Below are 15598 nucleotides of genomic sequence, written 5' to 3' on the forward strand. Positions count from 1 at the left end.
GGCATCTGTAATGTGAGTGTTTGTCCATAATGCCAGAAGATGTTCATGTTTTGGGATGGATGGCATTGACAAATGCTTCATGGTAACTTCAATATACTTCATACTCACTGTGTATCCCTGTTGGGTGTGACACTAATTACAGGTTTTTAAATGCAGTGTCTGCATCAAAGTGTTGGAGACTTCTATTGCTTATTCTTTGACTTATGCAGAAAATCTTGTAATTGCTAATCTGATTCATCTTGGACATTTTATTCCCCAAACTTCCAGTTCTTAAACTGTGATTTCCAACAGTTCCTTTTGAAATTCAGCAGAACTCGATTTCAAAAAAAATATTAAGGACTATAGTGACTTTTCTATATAATTTAAAAGACGAAGTGCCTGACTCTGCAGAGTTTAGCTGTCTGAAATCAACTTCCAACTTCATCATGGTTTCTTTTTTCTCCAGGTGGAGACTCTCCCTCCTTTAGTTGCATCAGCTGCCCTTGGGCTGCAGCTGACCAGGGAGGCAAATTTTTCTTGTAGCATCCTTTGGGATGGATGGGAACATGGTGGCAGAACTGGAGTTTCTGTGTTGTTTATTGTTTTCTCTACCTGTCTTCTGTCATAACTTCCACTCATATTTCTCTTGGCTTCATGAGCAGTGAGGGTGCAAGTCCAGGGCTGATGGGCAGCAGGAGATGGTGAGGCCTGAAGGGTGACAGGAGAGCACAGTGATTGTATTTAGCAGTGCTCAGGGCATTCCCCCAGGGAGCTGTGGGTGCAGGAACACCAGCCTTGGTGGTGGTGGGAATGAGCACAGCAGGTGGGGAATGCTGGGGAAGGATGGAGGGACAGGCTTTGGGAAGCAGGGCATCTGAAGAGATGATCACACACAAGGGCAGATCAACCCCTTGTGGGCAGGCAAGTCAGATATTTTAAGGTTTCAGTGCTACAGGACTTGGAGTGGTCAGAGATTTTCAGTTCTTGGTGTTAGATGGGACCTTGAGGTGTTTAATTCAGAGGTGCAGTTTTCAGCATGAAATCCATAGTGGTTTTCTTATGGCATTTATCTCGGGCTTTTCCTTTGTCGAGACTGGTCTGGACAGAGATTTTTTCATTCAGTATTTCTTTGGGAGCCCTCTTAGTGCCTCCTGGCTTATTTAGTGGGGAAAAGCTCACTTAAAAAAACCATAATATAACTCTTCCCTAGATAATTTTGTTATTCTTCTTGTGTATCACGATGCCTAAAGCCATTGAATAGTTAATATAGTTTGAGTTATTTCTTTTCCAGCACAGCCTTGGTATAATTTCCCATGACAATTGCTTGGGTGTTACAGAGGACAGACACGTCTGGTTGTAAATAGGCCCCTTGCTTAGCTGGGTAGGGTAGGGCTGGATGGCATCTTGGAGGTCTTTTCCAATGGTTCTGTGATTGTGGCAGCTCTGCAGACATTTGGGGATGTGTCTCCATGGGTTTGGGGTGGAACAGGGCTCCTGAACGTGCCCAGGTGTGACACTGAGCAGGGTCAGTTGGGAATCACCCCACGAGAAGCACCTGGGCAGCGTTGGCTCCAGCTGGGGAGGCAGCATTTCAGGAGCCTGGAGGCAGCAGTGGGTGCCAGGGCTGCATGGAGGAGGGCAGCTTGATCCCAGGGAAGGTAATGATTCCAGTTCTTTCATAAAAACATCTGTTTTCTTTTATGAAAGTGATGTTTTCTTCCATAAAAGCAGTAGGCTTGTGCTCAGACTTTAATTTTGCAACGCAGCCTGGCAAGGTGGATGCTGTGTCAGACTGCTGTGAGCCATTTCACCCTGTTCTTAGCCTCAGAGAGGTTCTGTAGGTGCTCCCAGGGGGAAGGGCAGCACAGTGTGATATCCCTATTCCATTAGGTTTCCCAATGAATGCACCAATCCCAAATGAGATGTAAATATTGTCCCCTCGCACTGGAGGCTGGCACAAGGCAGATAAGGTGAGCAAATTGTCCTGGGATATTCATCTTACTGTCTGAGTAAGAGGAAAATGGGTTGGACAATAGGGATTATCTGAAATCCATATTCTTTTGCCTTTTTCATTGTATGTTTTGGAGGAATAGTTTGGGTGGGGCTCTGAGCAACCTGGACTGGTGGAAGGTGTCCCTGCCTCTGGCAGGGGCTTGGAATTGGATGATCTTTAAGGTCCTTTGCAACACAAAAATAACTGGAAGTTGTTAAGCTGGAACTGTGTTTTTACATAAATAAGAGCTCTTAGAACTGTTCATCCTGCTGTTACTTTATAGTGGATGTTCTGCTGTAGACTCAGGTGGACCTTGTCAGATCCTGAACTGTGCTCTCCAATTTACATGATGAGGTGGAACCCCTTGGGTGAGTCACAGAGCCCTGGGTGGTGCTGGGCCCAGGAGGAGGCACTTGCACAGGTGATAAAGGTGAAGTGTTAGTTGGAGGCAGCTGATTTGTGTCAGGAGTTACCTCTGCCCTGCATCACATGGGCTGGAGACCTGGATTTCAGGTGTTGGGGATCACCCAAATCACCTATTGTAAAATGAGTTGGGTTTTCTTGGCTGCCTCTTGTTGGTATTTAGGATATTAAATGTTTTATTTATCTATAAATGTGGAAAAGCATTTCAGTTTTGTGGATTAGGGAGATTTCACTGCTGGGAATACCTTAATTTTACCATATACAAAGGTCTGTCCCCTTATTCTCCTGCATATAATAAGCACATCTGCTTAATCTGAAGATTTCTGTATTAAACTGGCTTTGGATTTCCCTAAACACAATATACAGAGCAAGAGACACCTCAGTTTTCCAGCTCTGCTCTCCCTGAGGAACAATTTGATGCTATTTTGCTAATCCTGGGCTTAGATGACTTGAGCACTAGAGGAGAAGGAAATCTGGAATGTGGTTGGAACAGCGTTACAGGCATGAGCTGGGACTGAGTTTCAAGCAGGAACTTGTTGCCTTCTTAGAAAAGCAGTGAACTCTCACCAGGGAAGTGAGATTTTCATACCTTTGAGAACACAGTTTCCTAGAGCAAGGTGAAGACAGTTAACTTGGAAATACTTGTTTTTCTTTTGGCTTCAGATCCTTTCCCCTGTGCCTGTCCCTGCTAAGTTCCAGCTTTTATTTTATAAACAGTATTATTTGTTGACAGGTAAACCCCCCTCACTAAGTGGACAGGTCAGCAGAGGCTGGTTAAAATGTGCCAGATTTGTTAAAATAACATACATCTATTGAGCTGTTCAATCCCTGGAAGTGTCCCAGGCCAGGCTGGACGGGGCTTGGAGCAACCTGGGCTATGGAAGGTGTCCCTGCCCGTGGCAGGGGGTGGAATGGGATGGGCTTTAAGGTCCCTTCCAACCCCCAAACCAGTCTGTGGTGACTGTGAAAATTCACTGGCTGCTCAACAGGGAATGAAAACCTTGAAATACCACTGGAATAGAAATTCCAGTGTTGCTGAGATTTCCTTTATGCAAATGTCCTGTGACATTTCAAATAAAGTTATGCAAAGAAACCCCCTTCCTGGACAGAACTTTTAGTGATGCTCCAGGGGTAGTTGGTTTTCCTTGCTCGGCCTCAGTACAAATGTTGGAAGGACTGAGGGCTAAAAATACATTGTTAACCCACAGCAGTGGTTTGTGTTGGCCTTCCTGGAGCAACACATCCCTTTAATTAGTAAGACAGTGAAGGTTATTTTGGGGTTTGCTTTGTTTTCACTCTGGGATGTGAACTCTTATGCACTGTAGCTTAAAAAAATTCAAATCCTGTAGCTCTGCCGGGGTCGGCTCCAGCTGTTGGCAGCAGCTGCAGCCTGCACTGGGCTGTGCTGCTGCCTGGGAAAAGCTAAATCCCTTTAAACGGGGAGGAGGAGCCAGGGATTGTTTTGATCTGCAGCAGTAGCTGCCTTGCTGTGCTGACCACGTCTGTGGATGTGGGATCCCAAAGGCAGCCCGAGTTCCCCTCGGTTCGTGCAAGAGCAGCTTTTGGGAGCACCGTGGGAGGTGGGACAGGAATTGTCAGCCTTGTTTTCACAACAAAAAAAAAATCAGCAGAAAATTGGGGTCGATATGCCGAGCCCAGTCTCATCGTTGCTGTGCCTGACAGAAAGGATGGTCAGAATATTTGACACCCCTGGTCTCCAATTGCTGTGGTTTAAGCTCCCCTGTGCCCTGCTCTGCTCTGCCAGAGGGTGCTGGGGAGGGACCCCAGGGAGTTCTCATAGCACAGGTGTGGTTTGCAGGGTCAGAGGGAAGTCTCCAGGTGGAAAAAATGGAGAAATTGGCCATTTTTGCCCCCAGAAGATGAAGCTTGCAGCGTGTCTGGTTGGTTGGCACGGCCATGGCCATCACAAGGCTCCAAAGAACAGCTTCCCACAGGGGCAGAGCTGATCATGGGATAACTGGCCTCCAGAATTCCTTTCTCACCTTGTGAAAAGGCAATAGAAGGTTATGGCATTAAATGGAACAGGATTTGAAGGGAGAGCAATTCTATAAGTGTTTAGATGCAGAGATTTAGCAGGAGTCTGTTTTCAGCCTGGCTTCTAGAGTATGTTATAGGTCAGGATGCACAAAGAAAACGTGTGCAAAAATAGATTATTCCTTTCCAAATTCTCCTTTAATAAGGGTCATTTGCATGTTGTACAATAGTGAGTGCAGCAAGCATCAGAGCCAGGACTGTAGGAAAGAGGTGCTGGTCTCTTAGGTGAGCAAAATAGTTTTCTGATTCTTGAGCTCTGCATGGGCTTCTGTAAAGATGCCATTTGTAGTGCAGTGCTTTGGGTGTAAAGTACGTGCCTGAGGTGATGGGAACCTGATGGAGCTTGGAAAACACACTCGAGTTCCTTGGCTTCACCCAGGAAACACAAATAAGGATGTAGCCAGAGGGCAGGATTTTTGCAGAGACCCACAACAGTCTGATTCCTGAATGAGTGTTTTTAAAAAATGTTGTATTACCAGTTTTAGCAAAGCTAAAGGTTCAGCTTTATAAGCCTCAAATGGAGAAGGATTAGTCAGCTGGTGCTTGCAATGGTTCTGCCTCGATTTAGATCTCAGATGTGGCACTGATTGTTCAGGGGGTGTAGGGTGGACTGTGAGGCCTCTCCAGGAGGGTGGAGAGTGAGGTGGGACCCACTTCCAGGAGGGCAAAGCTAAAGGAGCGAGAGCTGCTGGATCCCAGGGGTTGATTTACTCACTTCTGGCTTCCTCCAAACTTGCAGCTTTATCTGCCAGTGAGAGCTGTTGAGAGAGGCTTTGTGTTACAGTCACTGAGTCTAAAGTTCATCTGACCAATATTTTGAGTTTCCAAAATAAATACCTGGTACCTGCGCGGGTCCCATGTTTTGAAATGCCTGGTGATAGCAGGTGCTTTTTAAATAGGAAGTTGGGGAAGGAAACTCTTTGCTAATGGAGCATTTAGTCACACATTACCTTTATGAACTGTTATGTTTTAGGCAGTTCTCATGTAAAAGGTGCTGCCAGCCCTGAGCCCTTCCCTCCTTGCTTGGCTTTCTCTCAGCTCCAGGGCCTGGTCCCTTGCTCAGCTGTGCAGTGATAATTCCCAGGTTTTTAGGGATGCTCTGATGGATCTGGGATGGTTTAATGTTTTGGTGGATAACAGTCTCTCAGGCAGCACGTTCAATCCTTATTACAGGAAACTAAAAACTAATTGGGCAGGTGAAGCACCTGAGCTGAGTGTCTGCAGTGCTTTGTGTGCTGCCAGAGCTGAGTCTGGGCATTCCCATGGGGAAGGAGACAGGGCAGGGAGAGCATCCAGGGCATCTGCCTGTGCTGGGAAGTGTCAGGGGGACAGTCCCATCCCCACTGACACAGAGCAGGTGTTCCCAGGACCTGCTCCCACCCCAGTTTCCCACTCCAGGTTCTCCATCTTGGCCCCCAGGGAATAAACCTTTCTCTCTTAGCAGGTCTGTGTGCCCTGGAAATAAAATGGGGCCCCTTTGCAGTGTTTCCTTGTTGCTGTAACCAAGGCTTGTGCGTTGGTTGCAGCTCAGCATTAATTCCCTTGGAGAGCAAGCCTCGGATTGCAGGAACTTTTTTTTGATGTTTGACAAAAGCCTTGTTTAAACAAGTTAGATGTGCATCAGGCTAATAAATATAAACCCTCTCAGATTATTCCTGCTGGGCCGCTCTCTGGAGAACAGTGTCTCATTTGTGTGTTTTCCACTGATCATCTCCAAATCTTGCATGGGTGATATCAAGTTAGGGAAAGTGGATTTAGGATTGCATATGGTATAGTCAGGGAAAAAGAGGTTCTGTTTTGACAACCAGCATAGCAATCTGGGAGACATGACTGCAGTTCTAAAAAATGTTTTCAGAAATGTGTTGCATAAACAAGTCATCATTTCCCTTGTGGAGAGGGGAGCTGTTTTTGGAGATGTACTTCTGTACAAACACGCTGGGCCCGCTCTCTGGAGCCTCAGATAAAAGCCCATCTGAATGATCAGATGATGCCAGAGCACAGCTTTTGGTGGACAGGGAAGGAAGTTGGGCCAGGAGTGGATCTGTAAGTCACTGAACTTGGCTGCTGTCTGTTTTGGCACCTCTGTGCTGTGGCTGCACCAGGTGGTCCAGGGCAGCAAGGAATGAAGAACCCTCAGTCACACCATCACTTGTGCTCTCTTGTGCAGGTTCCCTGGGAGGGAAGAGCATTTAGGGCTGGGGAGAGGATGGGTTTAACTGAGTTACTGGATCACACCCATTGAACTGCACTGACTTCATCGTGGCTGCTCGGGTGTGATGAGGAGCAGAGTTTGCCTCTGTCCACATTAATCACACTCAGAGTGTGCAAGCACCAAGCTGGAATGGAGAGTAATAGTCCCCATCTGTAGATGGATTTGTAAATTAGGCACTGAGGAAGGGCAGGCTCTGCTTTTATGGGGCAAGTCATACCTCATGTTTGCTGGAGTTCTGTAGGGGAAATCTGTTCATTTTGGTGACTGAGAATTTCTCTGCCTGAAGACTTGAGCTGAGCTGCCATCAGATAAGAGGGAGGGTCCTCTTGTGTATAAAATCTTTCTAAAAGAAGAAAATCATGTATAGGAATAAATGATTTTTCCCATTCAAAAAAAAGCAGCAAATCTGGGAGGAATCTGCTGCAGCCTCTTCAGGTTAAGCCATTGATAAATGCCCTGGGAAAGTGAAAAACAGGTTGTGCAGAGCTCCAGGCGAAACTTGTGGTGGTTCATGGTGGATATCCTGGAGGATTGAACTTGCTGTGGGTGGCTGGGGAGGGTGGCACGGGCAGAGGACAGGCCTGACTCGTGTCACAGCTCTGAGTGAGCTGGGAGTCTGGGCAGAGATCTTGGCATCGGGAAGAGCTCTCTGGAAATCCCACCTGGAGGGCTCTGCAGGGCTCAGAGCAGAGAGGAGAGAACAGAGAACAGTGAGTTGTCCTGTCTCTCAGTGCTCTGGTCTAGTTGACAAGGAGGTGATCAGTCAAAGGTTGGACTCGGTGATCTCGGAGGTCTTTTCCAAACTAAAGGATTCTGTGTTCCTGTTTCCATTAAAAAGGCCTAGTGTGGCCATCTCAGGGAGGCTTTGGGGGGTGATGGTGGACCTCACCTCTGGAAATAAGTATAGGAGAGCAAAAAGGGATGTTAGAAAGACAGTGTTTGGTCCAGGCAAGAGCCTCCCACTGAGCAGGGGGGCAGCCTGGGGAGGGGAAGGCAAGAGGGGTCATCATGAGAGAGATGGGGAAGGTAAAGATGGAGCCACTCTGGTTTACCCTTCCTACCTAAGGATTAAGAAGTGTGTTGTGAAACTAGTAAGAGGCAGATTAAAACCCAATAGTTTTCCCCTTTGTTCCTGAGCTGTGAGTCCCTGCAGGACCTTGGCAGTGTGAGCCCTGAGCAGGGATGCACACAGGGAGTGGGATACTGGGGGGTTCTGTTTCTGCTCCTGCCTGAACTGCTTGTTCACTCACAGCGTGGTTGGGGTTGGAAGGGACCTTAAAGCTCACCTCATTCCACCCTCCTGCCATGGGCAGGGACACCTTCCACCAGCCCAGGTTGCTCCAAGCCCCGTCCAACCTGGCCTTGGACACTTCCAGGGATGGGGCAGCCACAGCTTCTCTGGGCAACCTGTGCCAGGGCCTCCCCACCCTCCCAGGGAAGAATTCCTTCCCTGTATCCCATCTAACCCTGCCCTCTGGCAGTGGGAAGCCTTGTCCTGTTACTGCAGGTCCCTGTAAATTGTTAGTCTGGGGTTTGGTGTTTGCCAGTCTTAAGAGTTTGTGCTTTTGTCATCATTTTATGAAGCGTGACTTGATAGTCCTTTTATCTCCTTTCTCCTGGGCCTTTGTTCCCCCCAGAGCTTGCTGTGGTTTTGCTCATTTACCACAACCTCCTTCACGTTCTGCTGATTAAATGTGGGTGATGCTCAGGTGTTACCCCAGCACAGACTCTTCTGTGCAGTCACAGTGGTGGAAATCCTGAGCAGGCTGGCTCATGGTATACTTGGGTTTTATTGAGTGTTGTTGCTAAAGCTGTGTCAGGGGAGTTTTGATGGATCTCAGGAAAAGATTCTTCCCCCAGAGGGTGGTTGGGCACTGACCAGGCTCCCCAGGGCAGTGGGCACAGCCCCAAGGCTGCCAGAGCTCCAGGAGGGTTTGGATGATCCTCTGGGGTGCATGATGTGACTCTGGGGATGGGCCTGGGCAGGGCCAGGAGCAGGACTGGATGATCCTTGTGGGTCCCTTCCAGCTCAGGATATTCCATGATTCTGTGTTCTTCTCAGCTAAGTAGGCACCAAGTTCCCCTTGTTAATTTTCTGCCTATCTGAAAAGCTGAAAGTCTTTTCAGCCTGCCAAGCAAAGAGTCTCAGTCACTTTTTTGCATCTCTGCTGTGACTTTGTGGCTTTTCTTCTTTCTGCCTTGTCAGACAAAATCTGTTTCCATATTGTTGTAAAATGTTCTTTTCTTTTTTCCCCAATTCATCTTTTTTAATTTGTCCTTTGACACCGATTCTTGTGCCAGCTGTAGGAGCTGTCCCTTTTCATCTTTGATGCTTCACAGGAAGGTTCCTCATTAATATTCAGCCTTGGATAAGAAAGGCTAATTCCCTGTTTGTCTCTGTAGTCGGGAAAGGCAGAGTGGGCTACAACTGCTCTCATTTTGGGTACTTTGGCCATCTTTGCTGGGACATGGGTTCAGTCCTGGATTTTCCCTCCTGCTGTTCTGAGTGTGGCTGGAACAGCTCAAACTCTTATCTCCAGATTCTCACTCAGTTCCACAGGGGATAATCTTTCCTGTGCTGGCACTGCCCTTCCCCTGGGACAGGAGGTGGTGGAAAACAGACCTCACCTTTGACACTGCCCTGCTTTTAGGTAGACCCAACAAAACAAGGCATTTACTAAACATTTCATCTCCAGTGCCGCCTTTTTCTTCCTGGACTCCAAAGCTGCTGTAATTGTGTGTTTAGCTGCATTTCTCTGAGGCTTTGGTGCTTACAAAAATGCAGTTTTATTGCCTGAAAAAAAGATGTGTAATTCCACTGCATGGCAGAGATGATCATTTCCTTCCCCAGTTTTATTACAGTGATGCTTTCATTTTCTCTGTGTCAGCTTTCTGTATTCCTTTCAAGCTCTTGGTGGAGTTGTCACTGCCCTGTTGGAAAAGGGATGTCACTTTTCTCCTAGGGATGGGGATGAGTGTTAAGAAGTGTGCATTGTACTGGAATGGAGCTGGAATCCTGATGGTCCTCACTCAGAACATCCCTTGTTGACGTGTACTTTGCTTCTCCCGAGGAGAGTTGTCTCAAGAGAAAACTGTGTTTCATCTCTGGGATAATAATTTCTCTTACACCAACTGTGTGTCAGCTCCAGGACCCGACCCGCTGGGAAAACACAGGGAATGGGAAGGTTTCCTTATTAAGTATGTGATTTATTTTTCCTTGTAAACAGCTTAGAGCTAAAATAATAGTCTGTTTGGTTTTGGGATTTTTGAGGGGCTGTTTTGGGGGGTAGGGAGGGCTAAGATGACAAGCCGTGGTTGGAGCTACATTGTATTTACAGACAAAACAAATAATTTGGTGGTGTTAGATGTAAAACTTCAAACATGAGACTGGTTTTGAGAATACACTTGCATACATTATCCATCATTCAGTGCTGTTTTGGGGAGCGTGGGGTTCCCCCAGCTGTGGGAGCTGAGGAGATAACACCTCTGCACCCACCCAAAAACTGGGTTGAACTGTGTGGCTGTGAGAGAGATGAGGGGCAATACTGGCAGCTAATGAAAACCTCTCAATATCAGCAATTTAAAAGTTGCAGACAGAACCCAAGTGCCATGTGAGAGCCCAGCAGTGAGTTTTGGGAAGGGCTGGCTCCTGGCTGTGGAGGGGGGTGCAGCTCTTTGCATCCTGGTCCTGCCTTTGTTTCCATGGCAGCACAAAGGATAACGCTGCTGCAGCTGCCAGCTGCTGTTGGAAGAGGGATTAGGGCTCTGACCTAAATATCTGTTTAATACAGGTCTCAGTTACAGGGGAAGGTTTTTCAGATGTCAGAGATCCGCAGAGCTCTGACGAGGTTGGGCTGAGGTGCCTGATGCCTTAAAGGTGCTGAGCTTAGAGCTGTTCTCCCGTTTAGAATTAGCAAGTGGGGATGGCCGGGAATAAATCTGTCCAATATCAAACATTTATGTTGGAACTGTGGGATTTTATCCATCCTGACAACGTTGGGAGGGAGGGGAGGAGCCCCAAACTGACAGATGCCCCAATCCCTCTGCCTTTGGGGCTGTGGTTGAGTTGCTCTGTGGCAGTTTTTGTGACTCCTCTGCAGTGTGTGTGTTAATGTTGGTAACCAGGTGTAAACACAGGCCTGGGCAGGGCTGGGATGTGACTCCCAGAGCCAGGCTGGGGTTCCCACCCGGAGCTGGAGGGGAGGAGGGCTTGGAGGGGACAGGGCCACCCTGCAATGCTGCTTTTTGCTTCAACTGCCTTAGAATTATAAATGACAGCTGTGATTCAAGAAAGAAAAAGGGGACTGTTAGGAATTACTGCTGCAACCACCCATCTCCTAACTGGCATACGGTGTGAAGCCAGATAATCCATAATTCTAATCAAACTGAGTGAGGAAGGAAAAAACCTTAAATTATCCTGATACTGCTGAATTGGTTTTCTAAGTATTTTGTTTGTTATTGCTTTGTAGCTGTTGTTTGGTGTAACAGAACATGTAAACAGAGAGAATCCATATGAAAAACTGATTTATTTTTTTTTAAACAGGTCTGAGATAAATGAGAAAATTCATAGAATCCCAGAATGGTTTGGGTTGGAAGGGACCTTGAAGCTCATTCCATTCCACCCCCTGCCATGGGCAGGGACACCTTCCACTGGAGCAGGTTGCTCAGAGCCCCATATAAGATACAAAAAGGACCTTTTGGAATGTGGCACACTCTTCCAAATAATATTTTATGCAAAGCTTAGAAATAAACATGTCAGGATGGTTTTCTGCTGTTTTCTGTTGGAACTGAGTCGGTGCTTTGCCTTGAAGTGAGGGGGCTGGGTGGGGAGGATGTGCTGTGAGATTACCCCTCCTGAAAAATGCATGTTTGAGGAGCATCACAAGTCTCAACCCAAAAGCTGCATATTTCCCTCTTTGCTAAGAAAATTAGCACAGGAGCTTTGGGAAGCACGTCCTGAAAGTGCTGCTTTGATACGGCTCCAAGAAAGACGTGTGGCCTCGTGTGCATCCTCCTGGGCAAGTGGGAGCTTGTAGGAATATCTTCTGTGCCTTTTCACTCTCAGGTTTTTATTTCAAAGTCAGAAGTAACTCTAAATATTGCTTGTAATGCAGAAATTATTGAAGGGGGGAGCAGGGCGTGATGTGGCTGTTGGTACTTTTAACTTCATTCATGTGTTTTTGAGGGCTCCTGTTCTTAGCAAAAGGGATCTTTTGCTGAGTGTTTCCAGAGAAATCCCATGGCTTTTCTATTTTTTTATTTATTTATAGCTTTTCCTCATTTAAAAGGACGGCAAAGGAATGTTGGGATTGCCTGAGGGAAGCTCTTGCTAAGAAGCTTTCCAAGAATTGTGGAAGATTTCAATCTTTTCATGTTGTCCTGCAGAGACATCTGCCTGCCCTTCCCTCATCCCTTTTTTTTGGTCAGGTTTGCCACTGGGTTTTCATCTGGATCAGAGGCAGAGAAAGCTGTGGGAGATTTGGGGGGAAAAAAGGGCAAAACAAGGTTAGTGGCACAAGGGCTGGTGGGGGAGAGGCTGCTGTGCTGGCACTGCCCGTGGGGGGCTGCTGGGATGGTTTTGAGGCAGCTTAGGCTCTCCTAAAATATTAATTAACAGACAGACTTGATTGGCTTGTGGGGGTTCTTTGAGCAGAGGGGCCCAAAGGATGGAGAGGGTGATGTAAATCTAATTGGCCCCAGTTAAAACTATTGACTCTGGGGTCTGATGAGCTGCCTTGCTGCAACTGCCCGTGGCAGGAGACTGAGTTGATTTAGGAGGGGGCTTCCAGCAGTAAAATTCAAGGATGGGATGAAACGGGCTGCTGGACACTGAGGCAGGCTGGGGCTGGGCTTATTTCCAAAAAGGCTGTGAAACCCCTCCAGTTTTCATGTGTGACTTCGCTCCCCTCTTCCCAGTGATGGATGTTGTCTCTCTTTAACTTTGTTCTGCGAATATTTAGTTTTTAGTGGTCGTTCCTGGCTTTGAAGAAGTACATTTTTCTGTTTGAAAATTTAGAGCAGGGCTCTTCTGGAAGCTGTCTGCTGTTCTGTGCCTTGGAGTGCACAGACCTGGCCAAGAATGGCCACCAACCCCTGAGATTTCACCCCAACACATCTTGCCCCATCCCTGGAAGTGTCCAAGGCCAGGTTGGATGGGACTTGGAGCAACCTGGGCTAGTGGAAGGTGTCCCTGCCCATGGCAGGGGGTGGAATGAGATGAACTTTAAGGTCTCTTCCAACCCAAACCCTTCTGGGATTCATGGGGAACCAAAACAGAGTGTACATCTCATTCTTAGTACTGGAACTGAGATAGAAGGTTCCTCTGGGTGGAGCTGAGTTACTAAACTGAGGTTTTAAAATAGCCAAGGATCTTGCTGGAGTTTGTCCCTTAGTGTAGTGATGTGGAAGTGGAACTGAGAAACTCTGAATGTGGTGGTGGACATGAAAAAGAAACCAAAGACCATGTTGGGGAAAAGTAAACTTGGCAAGGAAAATGCAATTTAAATGTTCTTGGTGCCTGCTTTAAAGAGACCCGAGTGACACTGTGAGCGTGTGGTGCTTTTGATCACTGATGCAGAAGTTAAATGAGCAGCACATGCAACTGTGATTAATTATTGACAGAAGTCATTCCTTTCATATGTACAGTCTGTAGTGAGACATGAAGGTTGAGTTCACTTGAATTCCAGAGTCGGGCAGTGATGCAAACAGTCAACTTCATCCATGTGGTTCTATTTATTATGCAGATCTCTCCCAATATGTTTAAATCCACGTGTGGTAGTTGGGGGGTTTGGTGCTTCAGCAGAGGATTTTTGTGGACTTCACCATTTGGGCTTTGCCTGCTCTAGTGGGAGGGATCCAGGGTTTGGGTCGTGCTGTAGCTGTAAGTTAATTTCCTTTATTTAGGAACAAAAGGCAAATCCCTGGGATTGTCTGTGATGTTCTAAGTATTTGACCTTTTCACCTGGACTTCCATGCGTCTTGGGATTAATTTGGAATAAATCACTCCTTCCTGAGGAATTCCTCTGAGAAGCAGTGGGTTGGTCAGTGGGTAGCTCAGTGCCCATCCCAGTGAGGGCACACAAACCTCCTTGTGTTTCATTGCCTCTTCTCCCTGACTTGTGCTTTGGGAATGTACACATCTTCCAAAATAATATTTAAAGTGTCAGGGCTTCTGATATTCTTGTTATCCTTGTGCACCTGCCCTTTGGCTTGGGAGATGTTTCTGCCCTTCTCCACGTTGGTAGCAGTGATCTGCTCCTCACCTATTTTGAATTTTCTGTGGTGATAAAATCCAGTGCTGCTTTGTTATGGAAGGTTGTTGACATTATCAGAGAGCTCTCATTTTGTTTCACACACATAAACCTCCACGAGTCAGGGATAATACTTGCCCTGAGACTGATGGTTTTCCTTGAATCCTGAAATCTGCAGAGGAGCTGAAACCTCCTTGTGTTGTTTGGCCTTGGCTGAGTCTTGCAGATAAAGTGGGATTCTGTTTATCCATCTTTTGCAGTAATGAGGGAGGGAATGATGCCTGCACAGGTGTGGGGGAAGGAGAAGCAGGTCTGTTCAAATCATGCCATATGAACATATTGATATATATAAATGTAGAGTTCTGGAACTGTCAGGAAAAAGTGTTTTGGAACAGAGCTGTGGAATGTAAATGGTGGTTGGGGTTATGAAGAGGAATGCAGGGTAGAATCATGGAATCATGGGATGGTTTGGGTTGGGAAGGACCTTAAAGCCCATCTCATTCCACCCCCTGCCAGGGGCAGGGACACCTTCCATAGCCCAGGGTGCTCCAAGCCCCGTCCAACCTGACCTGGGACACTTCCAGGGATGGAATGGGATATCTCAGGTCATGGAACAGGAGCCAAATGACCCGAGAGTCTTGTCTTGCACCTGGGATCCCAGAGGTTAACCTGAACCTTCAGAGCATTTTAATCTGAGCCTTTGGTTTTCCTTCTCCTTCCAGTGGGTGTGTGGGAGGCAGCTCCAATCTGTAATCCACCAAAATGCTGATTATTTTCCCTGTGTTTTCATACAAACACACATGTCCCACTGCACAGCGTCAGTTCACAGCTGAAATACAAAGCCATGTGTTAAATGTAACTGGGGAAGGCTTCCAAATTCCTGGCTGATGGGTCTTTTTGTAATATTGGAGCAAAAGTAATTTATTCATTAATAGAGATACACTGGAAAATACAGGTTTGCTTTGAGGTTGTTTTCAGTTGGTCACTGGGAAAGCTTGGATGCTCTTTTAAGTTAGTGAGGATAGGGAATTGCCTCCAGGTTCTTTATTCTCCAGATCAGAAGATCAAATGAAAGAGCCTTTGCCCTCAGCTGATGGGTGTGTTGGAGGGGGAGCAGTGGCTTGCAGAACCTTTGCTCCCCTGTGGACAACGTGGCCAGGTGGAGCTTTCTGCCTGTTCCTTCCTGTGGCATTAGGAATTGTTTGGAATGCCAGGACTCTCCGTGCTGTTTAATTCCTGTACAGTTGGAGCTGTTCTGCTGTTTAATTCCTGTACAGTGGGAGCTGTTCCACTGTTTAATTCCTGTACAGTGGGGACTGTTCCACTGTTTAATTCCTGTACAGTGGGGACTGTTCTGCTGTTTAATTCCTGTACAGTGGGGACTGTTCTGCTGTTTAATTCCTGTACAGTGGGGGCTGTTCTGCTGTTTAATTCCTGTACAGTTGGGGCTGTTCTGCTGTTTAATTCCTGTACAGTGGGAGCTGTTGTGCTCAGGAGGAGCATCCTGTGTGTGTGGCACACTCAGCTGGTTTCCCTGGCTCTGGGGGTGCTTTGATCAATATTCAGATTGGATTTGTATCAGAAACACCACACTCTGTTTGCTTACAGTTGGCCAGACCTTTATGGAAGGAACAAAATGACGTTTGGAGCTAGAAAAATAGAGCCTTATTTCTGTCCTCCCTGTGG

At 46.9% G+C, this 15598-nt stretch overlaps 1 protein-coding gene across 10 annotated transcripts in view; it reads left to right on the forward strand.

Annotated features, from left to right (window-relative positions):
* The window catches only part of AGAP1 (ArfGAP with GTPase domain, ankyrin repeat and PH domain 1), a 301541-nt gene that overhangs the window by 74193 nt on the left and 211750 nt on the right, over positions 1-15598 (forward strand). The window lies entirely within an intron of this gene.

The sequence above is a fragment of the Neopelma chrysocephalum genome, unplaced genomic scaffold (genome assembly GCF_003984885.1).
Source record: "Neopelma chrysocephalum unplaced genomic scaffold, ASM398488v2 Primary Assembly neopelma1_335, whole genome shotgun sequence".
NCBI classification, from domain to species: domain Eukaryota; kingdom Metazoa; phylum Chordata; class Aves; order Passeriformes; family Pipridae; genus Neopelma; species Neopelma chrysocephalum.